The sequence below is a fragment of the Balaenoptera acutorostrata genome, chromosome 16 (assembly GCF_949987535.1).
Source record: "Balaenoptera acutorostrata chromosome 16, mBalAcu1.1, whole genome shotgun sequence".
NCBI classification, from domain to species: domain Eukaryota; kingdom Metazoa; phylum Chordata; class Mammalia; order Artiodactyla; family Balaenopteridae; genus Balaenoptera; species Balaenoptera acutorostrata.
Genome location: NC_080079.1, coordinates 79,337,843 through 79,359,389, shown reverse-complemented (window position 1 = coordinate 79,359,389; position 21,547 = coordinate 79,337,843).

The following is a 21,547-nucleotide window of genomic DNA, read 5'->3' as shown; positions in this document are numbered from 1 at the left end:
GCAAAGGAAGAGAAACAGCTAATTTCCTGGGACACTGTTATTCTGACTACATACCAGCTATTACCAAGAGGGACTGAGTTTCAGAAGGACTTGTTCCTTGAAACTTCAGTATACTCTATAAGACTCTTGAACCTTTCTAGAGAGGGCAATTTGGTGGATAAGTAATCAAAGCATAGAATAGAGTTTAGATGTTGAAAAAACAATCTTAATTTCAAACATTTACTGTGGGCCAGGCAATAGTCATATCACTTTACACATTCAAGTCACTGTATCCTCACATCAACCCACAGAATAGTCACAGTTGACCTTGAACAAGGAGGGGTTTAATCCAAGCATAATTTATAGTCAGCCCTCTGTAACAGAGGTTCCTCCACATACACGAATTAACCAAGTGTATGTAGTACATACAGTACTACATACATAGTACTTACTACTGAAAAATATCCACGTATAAGTGCATCTCTGCACTTCAAACCTGCATTTTCAAGGGTTGACTGTACTAGTATTACCCCTATTTTATGCATGAGGGATCGAGAAACAGTGAGATTAAATAATGGAATCATACAGCAAATAAAGAGCAGAACCACGTTTCAAATCCAGACAGCCTGCCTCCTGAGTCTCTGTTTGTAGCCTATAAGCTACATTTCTCCTGAGGATCTATGGACTAAAGTTGATACCAACTACATTTGATGAAAAATAAAGAATTTGTGTACATCGAAAATAACTTTCGGAATTATTTTTCAGGTTGTTCATCACTCCCTACTAGATAACACTGGTTGCTCATATTCATGAAGAACAGTGACTAATAATTCTCAAAATTTTTTTAAAAATATAATTAATGTTTTTCTGCCATTTATGTGAAAACACATTTCCTACTATCCTATTATTCTTATTTTCTCTTTGATATTCTTTTGTAATTTTCCAATTCAAACATTTTCCTAAAATATATTAAAGATTATTAAATTTTAGAGATAATAAATCACTTGTTCCCATAAAAATAAATTTTATTTTTCCCAAATAAATAAATATCAAAATAAGGACTAGTGGGCAACAGATTACTTAGGTTAGAGCTCATGGTTACTGGGACAGTCAACTTCAGGGGAGTCTTGGCAGGAATTTCATTTGATTGGTAGTAAGGTCGCCTTATGTGGTTTGTAATTTATCTTGTAATACCTCAACATAGTTTGATATATAAAATAAAATATCCCATGAAAACTCCCATTTAAGTATGAATTGACCAGTGATCGCCTCCCATCCTTTGTCCAGCCCTTGTTCTGATATTGGACAATATTTCTATTTGGAGGATCAGGCAGCATCCCACGTATTCCTTAGGTCCCACACCCCAAGATCACCTCCATATTACACACACGGATTTTCTGGATCCCACTTATTCATTTAAGGGGGCTGGTGTTCAGGTTGAGTTTTACTCTGTATCTCAGAGGTGGTTGGTTAACAACTCCAGTTTTAGTTATGGTATGAAAACCTATTATTCAGAAACTCACAATCCAAACATAGCTACTGTAAGTGCTAACACTGTCTTTATCCACTATGAGGATGCGTTAATTAGCATACCAGATCTTAACATTTTCCAAGATATGTCATTAACTAGAAATTTTTAAGATTCCACCCTTTCAAGAATCCATTGATCCCAGTGTCCTACGTTTTATGGATCAGAGCCCTGGACTTAGGATTCAGAAGTAGACCTGTCTGTAGCAAATTAATCAGAGAAATAGTTCCTCTCCCTAATCTAAACTTTAGTTGAATTTTGCTGCTATAATGTTGTCACATCTGCCTTGAGTGAACGTTTTATGTAAAGTGTGAGGATAGAGAGCAGAGACTTCAAGTCTTCAGAAGTGATAGTACAACTTTTTGTAATTTCTTGCTAATAGATGGTTTTACATGTGGCAGTCCAAGACTCACTTTCATTTTATTGATAAGACTTTCTATGGTGGGGCACAGTTCAAGGATTAGAAACCTATAGACCTCAGCTATCTCTAAAAATTAAAGAATGCTCCCTATCCACAAAAAAGAACTGATAATTCAGAATATTTGATCAGTTATGACAATTTGCAGCAGGACTTGATTGGGTCATGAACTGAGCCTTGCAGTTGTAAAGTATTTAAGGTAGGTCAGTATCAGTGAAAACTGTAGGTTTTGTTGTTGTTGTTGTTGTTATTGATTTACCTTGTTTTGTATTAGAGCACTAAATACTTTGGAGGAAGAAGAACACATTTACATTTTGCTGATGATGTAAAGGGTCTCTCATAGAAATCCAAGTGTACTGGCATCACAGAGCTCCTATTCTTACTAGGGAAGTTTTAGTATCCCTTAATCTGCAGGCATCATGAACAGCTATGTGGTAGCCTGACCCTTAATCCTACACCAACTTCAAGGGGTTAAAAATAAATTTTATTACAACACTTTGATCTTTTAAAATGTATAGAACATTAAAACTATTTTAAACTAAAATTGTCATCGAGCAATTGCAGACTCCCTAAAGCACCTGCATGCAACAACAGTTTGAAAACTGCTAGTGTAGGTGAAGGGAAATTACCAGAGAATTTTAAGGAAGGGAATAATACTATCAGATTTACATTTGAAGGATATGTCTAGTATCTGTGGGAAGAGCAAATTTGACCGAAAAAGACAAAACATAAAGCCCCATTAAGAAGGAATTAGAATGAGAGTAATGGTGATAGGAATGGAGATAAGCTGGATTGAAAATTTATTTAGAAAGTAAAACTGAAAGGATTTAAGTCATTCTACTATCTTTTAGTCTCATTTGTAGTCTTTCCTAAAAGCCATTAGATTAACTGATGTTTCCATTGAAACTGGCTGCATGGTAATGTTAAGAAACATAGATTTCTGTTTAAATCCCGGATGCGGGACTTACTAACTCTGTGTTGTTGAGCAAATTAGCTAACCTCTTGATCTTCCATTTCCTCATCTGTAAAATGGGAATAATAATTTCTACCTCACAGTTTTAATAGTGAGAAAAAGGAAAAAGTAAATGCCCATGTTAAAGTATTAGAACAGTGCCTACGCAAACAAACAATAAAAGATCATTTCTTTCTCAAGAAAAGAACAGTTTAACTAGGACTATACAATAAAAGGAAAAAGGTGTGTTAATAGTCTGCATGCAAATGTAAAATAAGGGTGTAGGAATTAAGCAATATCTTCACATGGAAGCCAGGCTACTTAAGAGATAGGAAGTGAAATGAGTAAGACAACGTTATTATTGTTTTGTTTTGCTTGATTCAATCTATTTTTCCAAGTGGAATTGTGTGTATAGCAGAAAGTTCTCCTGCCAAGATAAAACAAAATGGTGAAAGGAGAGAAGACAAAAATGAATTACATGTGCCAACAGGCAATCCTTCACAAATTTGGAAAAAGAATGATACCCTCTCCAGCAAGTTAGCTTGGCCTCATTAGATAGAAAAGTAAAGGTGAGGACATTGGATGAGATATACAATGACTTGCACTGACCAAAAGCCAAAGGTGGGTAGCCAAGTACAGCTGTTTCACCATATGAGTTCCCTCACGGCTTAAGGGATGCAGCTCTCTGGGTGCAAGGGTAAAATCCCTTCCATGAGAAGCCAGGAAAAGCTTTTCTCTGGTCTTCCTAATCAGGATTGAGAATGAAATTGTTAGGAGAACCACTGACTGAAACCACCCGCCCTGGCTAGGCACCACAGTAACCACCTGCATGAGTTAGCTGACAATAAGAGGTCCCGGTAAGGAACGCAGAACTAACAAGCTACCACCAACCGGAAGAATTTGGGAAAGGTCAAAAAGAGAGAGAAGACTCCAGTCCACATGTCCTACCAAACTCCCAGAATCCTTCTCACTGGAATCCATCTTGGCTGAGCAGTTGCGTGTGCCACCAGGAAGGACCCTGCATCAGACTGATTGGCCAGAGACAACCCGGAAACTAACCCCATCACCATAAAACCCGAGACTGCGAGCCAGGTGGCAGAGCAATTCCCCTGGGTTCCCTTACTCTGCTGCTCTCTGCCCAGGCACCCCTTCCCAATAAAGTCTTTGGCTTTGTCAGCACGTGTGTCTCCTCGGACAATTCATTTCCAAGTGTTAGACAAAAGCCCACTCTCGGGCCCTGGAAGGGGTCCCCCTTCTTGCAACAAAATGAATTATCAATATGGCAAAGCCAGAACTTTTTTACATGCCTTGTGGACATTTAATTCCCAGTCACGATTCGGAGGCTGCATTTTGAGCAGAGAAGATGTAAGTCTGCACATGAAATCAACTTTTGCCTCTATTCAAAACGTATCTGCTTGATACTACAAACTGATTCCACTAAACTAGATGAAACCACTATAAATATCATAGCACCCTTCTTTTGTTTCCAATCACAGGCAGCCATTTACCCCTAAGGAACAAATACTCTTTTTTTTTTTTTTACCATTTTATTACCTTAGTTTTTTGTCATCAAGTATCATTTTTGTCACATAATTATTATAAGGATAAATTGTGCTGACCTTGGAATATCACCAAAAACCAGAAAATCTGGGTTTGATTTTTTTTCTGACACAGGTAATAAGTTTTCATCATTTTTCTTTTTAGTTCATCTCAGTTCTGGACTCCTATAAAAATGGTTTATTGAGAAATTCAATAAAATGCCATTGAGACCGAATGGCACTGAGCCTTCGTATTATCTTTTATTCTCAACTGTTTCTGTATTTGAATATTATCATTAGAATAATTAGAATCTAATATAAAAACCAACACAACCAACTGTCCCCATTTCTTAATCTTACACCCAGGTACAATCATAGTGTGCCTGCCCCTACACCAGGAGTTTCTCTGGATGCCTTCAAACACAAGTTGCCATGTAAGCAAATACATTTGCCACTCCAGCCCTAGGCTAAAACCTTTGTGCATGGTCCCAAGCTTGGGTGTTTCTTTAGTTTGGCTGAGACAGCTGTAAGTGTCTGATAAAGGATTTTGCTTCACTAAAACACAAAGAAATCCATCCATAAATGGTCAGTTTCCCATTAAGATTAGAGTCTACACTCCCAAGGTAGACCTAAATTGTAGTTTCATTCTTTCACAACTTCATTCAAAAATACTTACAGAGAGCCTAAAATGTGACAAGCACTCTGCCAGGTGCAGTGGACAAAAAAAATCCCTGCCCTCATGGAGGTTACATTTTAGTTGGATTGTAGGAACACAGTTCACAAATGCATAGATAAAATATATATTATGACTCTTGGAAATAAGTGCTACAGAGAGAAATAAAGCAGAGAAGGGGACAACAGAAATAGACAGAGGAACTGTCATGTTAAACATTGCGTCCTGGGAAGTATGAACCTAGAAGATACCTTTGAGCAGACCTGGAGGGTGTACAGAAACAAACCATGAAAAGCCTGGAGGGTTGCCTTTCAAGCAGAAGCAAGGGTCTCCAGTGTGTCTGGTAGTGTGTTCTGTGTTGGAGGAACAGCAAGGAGGCCAGTGTGGCCACAGGAGTGAGCCAAGGGAAGAGGAGTAGGCGGTAAGTGCAGAGAATTAGTGAGGAAGACAAGAAGGCAGTGGGGAAAGACTGAGGGAAGAGCAGGTTTGGGAAAGAAGATCAAGAGGTCGGTTTGGAGCATCTTAGGACCGAGGTACCTATTAGCCATACATGTGGAATGATAAATAGACTGCTAATGATCAGGAGAAAATTCAAGGAGCAACACCTCCAGAGGAAGAGCTGTGATCAGCATGTGCTGAAGCCTAAGTATTGAAGGGACACAGGGGGGATTAAAGAAATCTTCTTTCTGCAAAGAGGAATAAATGGTCGAAGGAAGCAGAGAGAGCATGGCACTGGAAAGCTTAAAGACACTTCTGGGAAAAGAATGGGGGTGGAGGGACATTTAAAGATCCAGGTGTAAGGAATATGTTAATTCTAAAGTGGAAAAAGGAACCCAATCCTAATGTGAGGAAAGGAAGTAAATTTGTTAAAGTTCCAGCCTCAATTCTTCTCATTGTATTTCTCGGTTAACAATAACAACAAAACACTCGGTTTTTCCGTGAGATGCGAGTGACATTTCATATGTATCTATCATAATCTGGGGAACACTGATGAGGCAGAAGGTACTAAGGAAAGGATGCTAAGTACTTCCAAAGCATCCTGTGAGACCTCCAGCAGGGACGTGTAGATTAGGACACGTGACCATTTAAAGACCCTCATCAGACTGAGCCATAAGGGAGGGTGGCAGAAACAACCAACTCTCCTCATTGAAGGGCAGAAAGTCTGGATTTCCTGATGGCCCCACAAGCTAGCAGAAACACACTTAGAGACAAGAAAGAACCACTTTTATTGCTATTAACAATAAATAATTATGCCTACACTTGATTCCTCTGCTTTGTTCTAAAGAGCAGTATACAGAAAATCTTCCATTAGTGTAGTAAATTTCATAACATATCATCTTCAAAATAATTTCTCTTCTCAGTGACTGACTCAAAATTTAGCCTTGTTCAGAGTAATCCAGAATCAAATCTACAACAATGAAGTCTGGATTTACATTTTTTTTTAATGAAAAGATAGCCTTTTCCTTTTGGTTGTGATCTGTTATTCTGATCATCTTTGGATGAGGATTGGGAGAATGGAAAAGTCCATGAAATTGAACCCAATTATGAGAATCGTTGCCTATAGCATTAGTTATTAACTTGTTGAGGACCAAAGAGTCTATTAAAAGTCAGATAAAAACCATGGACATGTGATAAAAAACCAGAAAATAAAGTGCTTAGCCTATAGAGAGAAACACAAGCTTACATTTTCATGAGGCTCACAGTTATTTTCCCTGGAAAACATTCAGATGCCTCCTTAAATCAAAGGTCCTAAAGATGTCCAGCTAGTGGTGAGCAAAAAAAAAATAAAAATGGGGACCAAGCCTCTTGACTCTCAGGCTCTCCTTTGTTCCACACAGCTTTTTTGAGGGGAGAAAGGAGACAGAGTGTCAGAGTTCATAAACCAATTGTAAAATATAGACTCCTCAACTAAATGTAGTCTTCTAAACCTGAAAAGCTATCTATGTTTTAAGACAGAGGAATTTTTTTCTGCCCATCTTTAAAGAAAAGCTGTTTAGTAAAGATGGTTAATGTAAAGCAGCTGTTGCTTCTCACAAAGGAGGCTTGACAGTACTGCTGGATGAGTCATGAGTCACACATGAATATGGAATTAGCAAGATGATCATTTGTTCAGTTGTCAAGAATGAAAGTCTGCTGTGAATGTGCAGTCTTTGTGAAAACACCAAAGGAGGGAAGGCACTTTTATTACGAGCTAGAAACTTCAGACTCACCCTCACTAAGGTAAAATAATGTAGAGAGCACCTGATAAGGAATGAAAAAAGGAATTTGGATTTTTTTTTTTTAAATGATCATAGAATGCAAGTAGCTTTTCTCTATAACCCGTAGGAAGTGTGTTTTTGAACCAGGGACACCCTGGTCCATTGCAGTACAGATGGACCTTCCTAGGATCTTCTACCAGCCTGGCCTCTGGAGTTAGGGGAACTGTGGCTGGGAACAGAGATGTAGAACTGAACTGATATAGACAGATATAGAACCAGATCAGAGAGTTAGCCCCTCAGATGTTCTGTGGATGAAAATTAACTTAGCTAAGTTTAAATGACTCTTACACTAGATGAGACATCTTAGACAGAACTCAGACAACCCTTCCTTCAAAAAAGAGTATGATCTACAGAAAATGGTCTGAGCCCTTGGGGAGAGGCTGGGGCATCTCAGATCTTTAAATATATAAATGTATGTCTCTGATTATATCATCAGAAATCACATCCTTCAAGGCTTAGAGAAGATCATGTTCATTAACAGAAGCCTGAGAGTTCTCTGAGAGAGTGCATTATGCTTTTTCTGAGGAACATTAAAAAAAAATAGCAGAAAAGTGACCTTTTTGACATTTAAAAAATGTTATTCTTGATAAACATTTTTTGCCTTAGGGAGACATGTCTATTAAAGAATAAATATTAAGATAGCTAAGGAATGAACTATTCTCAAATCATACAAGTTATATTCAAAGCTTGGAAACTGATAGATTTTTTATTTTTTAGGTCAGTATTGAAGGCAATTTTAAAGCTATTCTTTAATTTACAGTTTTACACTGTTGATATGAAGGTCACATGGTAATGAGAACTTAACAAATGCTGTGAAATACAAACCGTGACACTATTGAACACGTGCAGTTTTAATCAGCTCCTAAAAGTTAACTTGTACAATCTGCAGAGAATGGTTAACCGTCTCTCTCTAAACTTGAGACGGTTTCCTTACGCTCTCCGGTTTGTGCTATTCTAAGCTGTTCAGTTTATCATTTCTATGATACTCTAAGTCAAGTAAGGACAGCTTGATTTTGCTGATAGCTGATGAAACTGTAGAATGCTGCATAATTAGATAGAAGGGAAGTATCTTAAGAAGGAAAATAAACATCCAGGAAGTTATTTTATGGGAGGGGGAGGGTTGGGTAAAGGGATGTGAAAAATATTTCTTGCCCTGTTACCCGACTTTTCCAAGAACTTTGATTTAGCTTTTGTTTACAGCATTACGTCTGACATTCCTGGAAGTCTTTACTTAAATAATTGACATTTGAATAGTGCTTTACGATTATGAAAGTGCTCCACACAATCTCCTTCAGCACTCCAAAGTAACTTAGGAGATACATGTTGTTGTTACCCCTTTTAATAAGGATGCTTGGGCTGCCTGAATTTAAATTATTTCCCCAAAGTCAATACATGGTAAGTGACAAAACTGGGAAGTAAATCTAAAAGTGTTCTGCTCTTTCACCAGTGCGATGTTGCCTTTCACTTGGGAATTTGTAACCCTGAAAAGAAGAAGGAGCCAGTCATCTTGATTTGCCTAAACTATGGTAGAACCTCCTGGCTTGTACCTCCCCTTGCAGTCTCTCCTACACACTGGTGATTCCTAAAGTAGAAGCAATGAAGTCACTACCAACTCAGGATGCTCCGAATGTATTAGCCCAGGGCACGAGGGCTCTTAAAAACCAGCCAAAGCTCATTTGCAGTAAAAATAAAAACAGTAATAATAGTAATTACATGTATTTCCTGTTTATTATGCGGCAGGCACTATGTCAAGAAGTTTACATATATTACCTCATTTATTCCTAACCAAAAAACTCATGAGGCCAGTACTATTATTATATCCATCTTCCAGTAGAGGGAATATGGAAAGCTGAAAGATGAAGTCACTGCTTCAGGATGCCTTACCTTCTCTCTCACTAGGTACACAGTACACTGCCTTTCCTTTTCATTAAAAAGGTCAGAAATAGAAGGGTTGGGGGTCTACTGCATCTGGATCTAAAGAAAGCTGTTTTCACGTGGAAAGTGGAAGGATTGTGGCAGTGATGCATCATGGAATTTAAAGTGTTTTATAAATTTTGCTTACAAGCAAAGAGAAAGCTTAGAGAGTTTTGAATTATGCAGAAAAATGTTATCCTCAAAATCCAAGAATGAGGCACAACGGGTACAAGATGACCATAACCTTGATAAACTGGGATAGCACTCAAATTAGTTTACATAACTACACCCAACTCAATGCTGATTATACAAAACGTTTCTGAAATACACTAAACATGTAAAAGTAAAAAAAAAAAGTAGAGGGGCAATTAAGCAGACAAAAGAAAGAAAAGAAAAAATGGAAATGTAATGGGATATGGCTCAAATTAATTTACATAACTAAATCCAACTATATACCAGTTATATGAAACTATGAAACACTTCTGAAATATATTGAACATTTAAAAATAATAAAGGAAAAAGAAAACAATTAGCAAATGAATAGAGGGGGAAAAGGAGAAACAGAAATATAAACATCAAACTGCACTGATATAACCAAAAGAGAGATTTGGTACTTAAACCATAACTGACTTTTGTCCTGAGTGATGAACACGTGTGTGACTAGAGGAACAGCATCTTTATACTGCTGTAAAAGCCTGGCTGCCACTAGAGGAGGAGAGAGAACGGCCCTGAAAGGAGGGCAGAGCAGTTTAACCAGCTTTTGTACAAGTCAGGACCAGAGAGTCTCAGAGCTGGTTTTGGAGGTCTGAGCTGGAAAGAGATTTTCTGAATTAGAAAATGAGGGTAATTTTTAAAAAATTATTTGCTTGTTATTTATAGCTCCTAAAAGGGAGGGAAAGAGAAAAGGGATGCTTAAAATTAAAATTTTACTTGTTTCTATTTGAGCCACGTAAATGTCCTTGTTCAGCTCCAGGCTCTCTGTAAAACACAACACAGACACTTGTGCACTCTGCACCTGCTTCTGGGTGTGCAGGCTCAAAGTATGTGGCTGTGTGTGCTTTTGCTTTGGGTGTTTTGGGTGACCACTGGTCAAATTCTGATTTATCCAAACACCTTGCAAGCTTCTCAAGATTTTGTCCTTTTTCTCTTGGACAAATAATAATAACAATAGTAATAATAAATTGTGAATGTTAACTATTATTCTCAGACATGCTACATGAACATCTTTGTGCACCTTCCTCAGACATATAACTTTCATGCGATTGTTAGAAACTGAACATGGAATGCATGTAAAATTCATCTGAGAAATTTCCATACAAATTTGTGACACTGATGTTACAATAAAGCAGAGAGAAGGCAAACATTACATTGTCTCACAAAAAATGTTGTAAGATATGGTTAACCTCATCATGTTCAGTAATTTCTGCCTGGAGAGATTATACTGGGGTCTAAATGTTCTCCCCAACTTTGGATCAGATACCCAGGTTTGAGGAAAGCCCCTATGCCTGCATCCATACCTCCCCAAACTGGATCTCTTTCATCTAAATCTTTAATAGTCTCAAGAAATAGGAAAACATCACAGAATCACAATTAGAGGTAAAGGCCATTCTGAATTATAGACACCAGACATACAGACATAGAGGATATTTATAATTGCAATTCTCCAATTTTAGCAAAGAATAAATACAGAAACACAAAAATTCACCAGTCTAGATACTAAAGAACATTTTTTTCTCACCAGTGGTCATAAAATTCGTAATCGATTTGAACTTAAATAGACAAATAGGCAATCAAACAAATCAGAATAACAAAACAGTTTCTCCACCATCTCTCATCCAAAAGATAAAAGATCTCAATAAACCTTTAGTCTATTTACAGTGATCAGCAAGTAATCAGACCATAAAACAAATTACCAATCACTGCTGCCACCAGTGAGGAATAACAACTTATCTGTCTTTAACAAACCAAAAACACAACACAACACAGCATAACAGAAAATTATTGAAGAGGAGAAATTAATTTTTTTTAAAAAATCAGCCAAGTTCCACTATGACTTTGGAGTTACCATAATGAGACTCACCCACGCCTCCGGTGAGGAAGTTTATCCAGTTCTGTCAGGTACATCCATTGAGCATCTCCGGGGAAGCCTTTTAAAATTAGATAAACAATATTTAAGCATTGGGATAATAGTACAAAAAATAGGAAAACAATTCAATAAAAGATGAAATAGACTTGAGTTCACAGAGTATATAGTATAATTTAATATATGTTAACAGAGGCATTACAGATCAGTGGAAAAAGTAAGGATTATTCAATAAAAGACTGAGAGATTTAGGTATTTGGAAAGAAAACAAAATTAAATCACAATCTTACAGTACTATCTAGTACAATCCAGTTCAAATATATTAACGGACAAAATGAAAAAAATCAATCATTTTAAAAACTATCAGAAAAAATAATATAGTTATTTTTATACTGTTTGGGGGGAAGACTTTATAACATACTTTATTTTTTTAACTCAGATGGATAGGTTTGATTCCATGATACTCTTGGTCTGTGGCATACTCTTGTCTTTGGTCACTTCAAAGCTCTCTTCTTGTCCTATCTTTTGTTTTTGGTAATGTTCATATCTCATACTCCATCCCTTACTTCCCTCCCAGAGAATTGATTTGATGTTTTAAAATGTTGGTATTTTCCATTTATACGTGTTCATGAATATACATATGTTTTTTAGTTTTCATAAATGCCATTAAGTTATATATCTCATTATTTCGTTTTCTTCACTCAATATCATGTTTTCAAAATTCTGCCTGTTGCCATGTGTACAATTATGACTTTCTTCAAATTGCTGCATGATACTCCATGGTGGGTGGGCATGGAGTGATTTTGTGTTTTGTTTTTGCTTTTGGTTTGTTAAAGACGGATAAGTTATTATTCCCCATTGGTGGCAGCAATGATTGAAGATTTGGTTTTATGGTCTGATTATTTGATGAGCCCTGTAAATGGATCAATGGTTTATAGATATCTTTCATCTCTTGAATAAGAGATGACAGAATTTTTGTTTTGTTATTGATTAGTTGTATTGCCTGTTTGTCTGTTTGGATTCAGTAGACCCTTTGATCTGTTGCGGGCTTCACTCCAATTATATCCAACTTCTGACAATACAAATTATACTTAAATGATTTCACAGATGCCCTTCTGTGGGCCTGGGTGAGTGTTTTTCTTTTGGATATATACGCAGGAGTGCATGGTTGTAGGGAAGGCTTATGTTTAATTTGAATAGATGGTGTCAGCTTGCACTACAGAATGACTGCAATTATCCGAATGGATTTGATAACCTTACAAATGATATAGATAAATCAGCAATTTTTTACCTAAGTGAGGCTAGAAGAGTAGAAGGAAGTTGTTAGATTTCAGTCGGTAAAAGGAATGAATTTTGTCATCTATCACTGTAACTGCTGCATTATAAGCCACCCTAAAAATCAGTGGCTCACAAGCAAAGGCATTTCTTTTCTTACGCACAGGTTTGTCTGGGGCTGCCTGCTCGAGCCTACAGATGACTTGGATATGCTTCCAGACTTTGAGTTAGGTTCTGATCTGTTCTAGTCATCTCTTCCCTTTCCTTGGATCTGTGGCTACCTGAGGCAAGTTATTAGTGGATGACAAGAGTTTGAGTAGGAGAACAGAGAGGATCATTGAGGCCTTAGCTTGGAACAAACCACTATTTTGTTCATATTCTATTGGACAGAGCAAGTGACATGGTCACGTGCAGCACCCATGGGTGAGGGACTAGCTCTGTCATTTAACTGAAAGATTGAAAGATTGAGATCGGTAATCCAGTGTGTCACAGCCGACTTTCAAGACAAGGTGAAGAATGTCAGGAAACTTCTTGATATTTCAGTAGTATTTCCAACAGATACCACAACAACTTGTAAGGGAAGGGTACAGGAGTTAGTATGGGCTGAAAGGGTCAGAAAAACAAACGAAAAAACCAGTTGGGAATGGAATTAAAGGAAAAGATAGATGACCACAAGTGTTTCCTCTAGGGTGAAGATTTTAGTTCATTAGGAAGAGAAAAATTGTATTTGGGGCAGTGTAAGGAGGTAATCAGTTGGACAAATGGATATCTATTTCCTCCATTAAGATGTGTAAAGTGTTGGAGGACATAAGAAATATTCAAGCTGGCAGAAGTAAATACCTTTTAATTCAAATTCTCTCTTCAAGTAGAAATACTTAGCAGACTTCTTTCTGTCTCTTTAAGCATTCCACATTTCTTTGAGAGTTAGGGGAACAGGGGTCTAAATGAGTCCCTTGGCCTGTGAAGCTCAGTTTCAACAGAGTTTGAGCAGCCCTGTGCAAATTATCCTAGCATTTTCCCTTACCTCTGGATCATGTTCCTATTAACTGAATTATGCTGAATGAAATATAAAATACTTGAAATGAATGACTATGCCTTAATTAAAAAGAAAGAAAAAAATGTACCCACTTCCACATTGTTCTTCTTTTGGAAAAGGCAATTAGTCACATTTTAGAACACTTCTAATTTAATCAGAACTTCAGTGATATTAACTTCTTTAATCCTAACAGCATGGACCTGGTAAGATTCATTCATTTTTAAACCTCAGATTCATTCATCTATGTATGCAAATGATCTCCCTTATGATACTATTTCCCATTCATGCCTGTTCGCATTTTCTATATGCAAATAGATCTGCTCTTCAACGTAAGCATATGTAATCAGGGCATAAGCAACATGTTACTGTCCACAGCTGAACAAATGAGATCCCAATGCTATATTAAAAAAAATTCTTGATTAAAAAAATTTAATGACTTTTTATATTTAGATTCTTGAACACATGCCTAAAAACAATTCTTATGAATTCTAATTTCTTCTATTCCAAAAACGGCAGCATTGAGAGAGTTGGTGAGGCACTGTTGAGAGAAACATAATTGTCACCAGACCACAGACTCTTTGTTACTTCAGTATTCCAAACGGAAGTATCTAGCACTTAAAACATCCCTACCCTTTAATCCTAAATTAAAAAATACACTCAGTATGGTTGATCTCAGTTATCATACCCTTATCGGGGGTCAGGACCTAAAAATATCTTCTGGATACAAATGAATCCCTAATTGGCAGAGATATGTTTAACAGGACACTCCCTTGCTTAGTTTACATTGCTGACCCTACTCCCTAGTGACCCAACCCAGGTATCTGCTCTTTAGATCCCATTTCTGAAATGGGGCCAAAGTCTCTCCTGGACTCTTTCGTGATCCATGCTAGAAACTCATGAAAGACTGAATGCATCTTTCCTCGTGTGCACTTTCTCTGTCCTCAGAAACAGAATCAAAGCTGAAACTGCTGTGGACAGCCAAGGGAATTTTTCCCAACCAGTAACTGGTATTCTCAAAGGAATGCTTTTAAGCCCAATTTTACTGCTAGTATTTTATCCCGGCCATGTTCACTCCAAAATTAACAATTACAATAATTACTTGCATTTCTCTCATTATTTCCTTCCAAGTAACTCAGTCACATCCACCTGGCAGAGCTTGACTCCTAAGTTCCTGACCTCCACAGAGATATGCGTGCACAGTGGAAGCAATGAAGGTCAGACTTTTCATCCACCACACAGAAGATACAATCAATCCTACCTTCAAGGTCCATGGAATCAAGCAACTTGTCACCAGAGGTGGTGGTCAAATTGATAACATGGTCTTTAATGGATTTTACCTCCTTCCCTCTTTCATTCTCTTGTTCCTAATGCCTCCTCCCTGGGATGGTCTTCCAGAATCAACCATCTGCATGCAATTTTTTTCTCTCAAGCTCTGCTTTTGCGAGAACCCAAAATCAGTCTGTACCTTCATGCCTCATTATCCCTCTCTGTTGATCTGTCTGGTTATCTTTCTATTTACTCACCCTTCTTAGGGACATTGTAACTTATACGAAAATTACTGCATTGAGAGAAATCATAGGTCAACAGATTAACTAGTATGTAATGCTAATAAGTGCCAAGATATAAGCACTTCTAATATTGTAGGTATACTCTTCCACAATTTTTCTTCAGAATATTTAAATATTTATGCATCTATAATGTATTTTGCAAAAAAATGGGATCCTACTATCATATATCCACACATATACATAGATACATATAGAGAGCCTCTTTTTCAATTACTCTTCACATGGGTATTTCTTTATCTCCATAACGCTAGATATATCGTATGTTTTCATAGCTGCATTGGTAATACTGCAATATTTGGATGGTTGTGCCCAGATTTTAAAAATAGTATCTTACAGATAAACATTTAGCTTATTTCTGATTCTTTAATTTTGTAAAACAGTACTATCAAAGCTTTGCTTTATATGCATCCTTGCTCAATTAAACAAATTATTTTCTTAATATAAATTTGTGTGTGAACAGTATTGTTTTCACAGAAAATTTGTACCGGTTGAAATTCCTGCCAGAGGTGGCTTATGAGATACATGTGCCATCACACCCTTACAGGACATTGCTGACATTATTCATTTTCTTAGGTATTCTGACAAAAATGCATACACAATTATAGAAAATAGAGACGTATATACGTAAATATATGATTTAATATTTGATTGTTATTGAAGCAGCACACGTTTTCATGTTTGGCTACTTCTGTGTGTGTGTTCTTTTTGAATTGCTTGTTCATCTAGTAGTTCATAATAAGCTCTTTAACAAATCATTCATTTCAATGGCAAATAATATTGAGACCTACTATATGCTCGATAATATGTGTTAGGAGCTGCAGATACCACTGTGAATATAAAACATGGCCCCTTCCCTAGGGCGCCTCAAGTCTACCATAGAAGAGGGACACTAAAAAAGACAGCTGGGTTGGTAAATAATTCCCTGGCACAGAAAGTATGGTAAGAGAGGTCAGAGAATCAGGCCATCAGAAAAGACCACGCAAGGAAGAAAGGCTTAAATTGAAATTGAAGAGTAAATGGGAATGAGCCAGGTGAAGAAGGACAGAAGAACATTTCATGGAGAGGGAAAAGGAATAAAGGCCTGGAGGAATAAGTGTATCATGTTTGGATATATTAACCCTTTGTCACTATATCTATATATCTATATCTGTATATATCAAACAATTTTCTTAGGTAATTTTTAAGCCATTTTTGCCAAAAGGAAGTTTTAAAAAATTCTTGTCAAACGCTTTCCCTTATGATTTTAATTTTTGTTGTCATACCTAGATAGTCCATTGCTTTCATAAGGTTGTATTATCACTCACTTATATTTCCTTCCAGTACTGTAATTATTTTATTTATTTTCTTTCAAACTTAAAAATAATCTAGAATGTATTAATATTTGGTTGGAGAGTATGAGATGGACATCTTTTTTCAGATGAATTTATAATCATTTTTTTCTCCAAGCTTACATTATCCAGTAGATTCCTATGCTTAATGAAAGAAATTTCTTGAAGCAAATATCTATCTCCTATCACACGTTGGTTAGACTCACAGTGATCAAATACCTCCAAACATTACCAAGTCTCCTCCTCTGGCCCAATACATGCATCTCTCTGCTTCTCACTCCTAATTTACAACTCATTCTTCTAAAATTCTTACAAATTACTCTGTCCATGACAGTTCCTCCAAATTAAGTCAATTTGTTACTTTTTATTAGTCAACCATAAAAGTAACAAGTTAGAGAAAAGAAGTTAATATCCATTAGTAGGAAAATAATATATCAGAAAGAAATATATTTTACCTTCTTTGGAGGTATGCAATTCAATAAAATTTTTATTATAATATTTCAAAAGTAACTATGAGAAAAGGAGCTCACTCTAAGGTAACTGGTACTTAGACTGCATGAAATTAGCACAGTGAAATAAACAAAAAAATTTTAAAAGGGTCCTTCCCCAAAATAAGGTAATTTGTATAGCCAGTTCCCACAAGGAGGATTAGACTCTCTCTGAAGCAAAGATACTTTGTTGATCTTGAGAAACAAAATACCTTTGCTTGCAGCAGCTTGAAGTCTGGCAGATGGTCACAAAATATTACCAGAAATAAGAAATAAAACACTGTCAAATAACATTCCATATTTTTATAGGCACTCAATTAAAGCAGCTTACGACAATCTGAATTGAGTCATTAAACTACATAACTAAAAGTATTATTATTTTTATGACAGTAATAAGAATGCAGTCACTTTTTCTCTCAATATTGTTTTCTAATTTTAAATACATTTCACACGAACTCTAAAATTGCCAGGAAGACAGCATTAGCTTTTATATTAAAAATATTGGAAGAGATGTGATTACTCTTTTCCTGAAGAATTGCTGTCTTTGATGAATGACAAGCTGCTGGCATAGAATGCAGTCACATTAACTGTTTGCTTGATTTGGTAAACCCTATCCTTTCTCAGGTAAGGTTTAGATCCTAATTAATTTGGTGGGGTGGGTGAAGGGGGGTTGTGATTAATTCATCACACTGATTTGAGGGTCAATTGTTCATAATGGCCGGGGAGTCCTCAGCCATGAAGAAATGATTAGCAGGAGCTGCAGCAAAGAAAAGTCTAGATTCAAGCTTAGGAGTGGATCAAGAAAGGCAAAGAGGGTCTGAGTCTTAGGAAGCTGGTGAAACTCGGGAGCAGCGGCCAAGGCCACATCCGAGAAGGTCAGTACAAGAAAAAATCAACCATTTGGTCTAAGTGCAGAGTTCTGGCCAGAAATCATCCTAGTCCTTTGGTAAAGTGTATTCCTGTGTGCTCCCTCGTCCGAGGAACGCCACACATCTCCCCGGCCTGAGCTTCTGCACCCTATTGTGGATGTTTGGGAAGGGAAGTGCTTGGAGTCATGAACAGAAGGGCCAGCTGAGACAGAGCTGGACTGCCGCAGAAAACAGCTTCCACTTCCCGAGCACAGGGGTGCTTGGTGGGGTGCCTGAGGACAGTGCACCCTAAAATAATGTTTCTTTTAGCATTTATCTTCCTGGAGAATATAAACTACCCATTTTAAGTTAAAACATAGGATTTGCCAAGATGGTAAACCACACTGAAAAGTTAATTCCGGGGTTTAACAAACTTTTTTCCCCATAGTCTAGTACCTAGTTGTCTAAGCTTTTTGTGATGTTGTCTAGCATCTATGTTAAGACTAGAATGAGGGGAATTCCCTGGTGGTCCAGTGGTTAGGGCTCCACGCTTCCACTGCAGGGGGCATGGGTTCGATCCCTGGTCGGGGAACTAAGATCCTGCAAGCTGCGTGGCAAGGCCAAAAAAAAAAAAAAAAAAAAAAACTAGAGTGAGAAAAAGTGTAGAGAAAGCAAAAGTACATAGAGAGGAGGAATGAGGGGCCATATTCCATTGCTGAGACCTTTAAATTGCAGATAGGGGGATTATCTTGGAAGACATGAAATATCTCAAATTATAAAAATTTGGCCCTTGTGCCCTAATGATGTACATCACCTTCCTAGTCCTAAATTGCTGTTCAGTCCACTACAAGCCAGTCTGCAGCTTTTCCATTGGTCCATGACTGCAGCATTTGCAAACCTGTCCTATTTGGTCCCTGATGTCAGTCTGCTACGAAAACAAGGCACTTCATGTGACAGTGAACTGATGTAAGTTCTGATGTAAGAGATGCCCTCAACCTGCAAAATGCTCAGGAACACACTCACTACCAGCCCTCTCCACACAGAATGGTGGTACCCAGTCTCTTCTCAAACCCATTCTGGAGCCACCACTAACATTGCTGGTATCTCCATTTATACCTTATAAAAGGGAACAAACAAGAAGCATTTGGACTTGTCCAAAAGATAGTGCATTTCAAGGAGGAGCTCCTTACATGACAGAGTAATAAAAGGTACTTTACCATCCTTGTCCACACCAGCTGTTAAAGGGCAGTAGAAGCATTTTGGGTGAATCAAAATCAATATTCACAACTTTTATTGTTTAACAGAGAACATAATGCTTATGATGATGTTTGTTATCGAGGGAGGACTGAAAAATGTGAATGACTGCCAGTATTTTCTCAGTAAAACTGGTAAATACCCCCAAGGATATCATTATAACAAGCAAGGAGGAGGTGGTTATGAGCTTCACACTGGATAAAGAATGTCGAGGTGGCAACGATTTTATTTCTGATGATTAACGCTGACAACTTTCCAGGGAAATATTTTGAGTGGCTGCATAACCGAGCTCATTAATGAATATGAAATTGAGGTTAATTCTAAATAAGAATGTAACTGAGAGGGGGAAAGTTAAGTCCCAATAACCTGCTCCCTTTCAGCAGAAGTCTAAGTGTCAGAGGACCGTTCAGATGGAATGAGGGCTGCCTCTTATTCCTAATCCCGTACTGGCAAGGATTCAATTACGGACTTGTGCTAACACATACGCCATGATTCCTGCCTGCCCAACACCTGGGAAAATTGTTGCAGAATCCCAGGATAACTGTGAAACTGACTCTGCTGATAGGTAAATAGGTCCCTAAAAGGGAATATCCAGGGGGGGCATCTTTCTCCCTGGACATTGTACTGATTTATGGAAGGGAAGAGGAGACCTATTGGTTGCCAGATCACTAATCACGGGAAAAATGAAGACATAACAATGGAAAGAGCAAAAAGAACCAAGAAATTCGAAATTGTATTGCCATACTGCATCACGATGAGTCTCTGTAATATCCTCATGTCAAAAAAGAAGTTAATTTGTGTCTGTACATTCTAAGTGCAAGCTATTAAAATAAATGTTTCTGTGATTTTAAGATAAATAGAGATGAGGTGGGGAAAAGAAGATAATATCTACCAGAGTGTTAAGCAGAAGGGATTAGGACCAGGAGGCTAAACAAGTTTCCCTTCATTTGCCAACTCCATTTCATTTTTAGGGATTTCCTGGAGCACTAGGTGGCCCAGGAGGGTGAGGCTACATCCAGACAAAGTCAAAAGGAAGGCCAAGGCTGATTAGTGATGCTGTCAGGGCCTTGGGTCAGGGAGAAGGTACATAATGGGGAATTAGGAGGGAAACTTGGGTCCTGTACTTACTAACCCTTGATGAAGAAAGTGGTATTGCATGTCAAGGACTGGAGAGACCCTAACTGGCACTTATAAATCATACACCATTCACTCATAAAATATTTTGAATCTTACTGAATAAGGACATGCCTGCTGCTTTTACAGACTGAGTTACACAGCTACTTAGGACTTGAGCTGAATTCACAAAAACCAATGTAGCATCATATGGCAAGAGAATCATTTAATAGGCTTCCAGTAGAATATATTGTTTGTAATGTGCTGCATTGTTTAAATAAGGAAATATTTTTCATCTATATTTGATTTCTATGCTAACAGTGAATTTTTAAAGAATGAACTTTTTAAATTGATATATAATTGAAATAGAGTATTATTTTACTTTTAGGTATACAATATGACTCAATATTTGTATATATTGCAACGTGATCACACATTAAGTTTAGCTGACATCCGTTAGCACATATAGTTACAGAATTTTTTTTCTTGTAATGAGAACTTTTAAGATCCATTCTCTCAGCATCTTTCAAATCTGTAATACAGTATTATTAGCTATAGTCACCATGCTATACATTACACCCTGACTTTTTTATTTTATAACTGGAAGTTTATACCTTTGACTCCCTTCACCCATTTTGCCCACCCTCCCACCCCTGCCTCTGGCAACCACTAACTTGTTCTCTGTATTTATGAGTTTGCTTTTTTTTGTTATTTTTTTGGTTTTTTTTTTTAGATTTCACATATAAGTGAGACCACATGGCATTGTCTTTCTCTGTCTACCTTATTTCACTAAAAGAATGTCCTCAAGGTCCATCCATGTTTTCACAAACGTCAAGATCCCATTCTTTAAGAAAAACAAATACCATATGCTAACACATATATATGGAATCTGAAAAAAAATGGTTCTGAAGAACCTAGGGGCAGGACAGGAATAAAGAGGCAGATGTAGAGAATGGACTTGAGGACACGGGGAGTGGGAAGGGTAAGCTGGGACAAAGTGAGAGAGTGGCATGGACATACACTACCAAATGTAAAATAGATAGCTAGTGGGAAGCAGCCGCATAGCACAGGTAGATCAGCTCGGTGTGCTTTGTGACCACCAGTGGGATAGGAAGGGAGGGAGGGAGACACAAGAGGGAGGAAATATGGGGATATATGTATATGTATAGCTGATTCACTTTGTTATAAAGCAGAAACTAACATACCATTGTAAAGCAATTATACTCCAATAAAGATGTTAAAAAAAAAAGATTCCATTCTTTTTTAGAGCTGAATAATATTACATAATCTATCT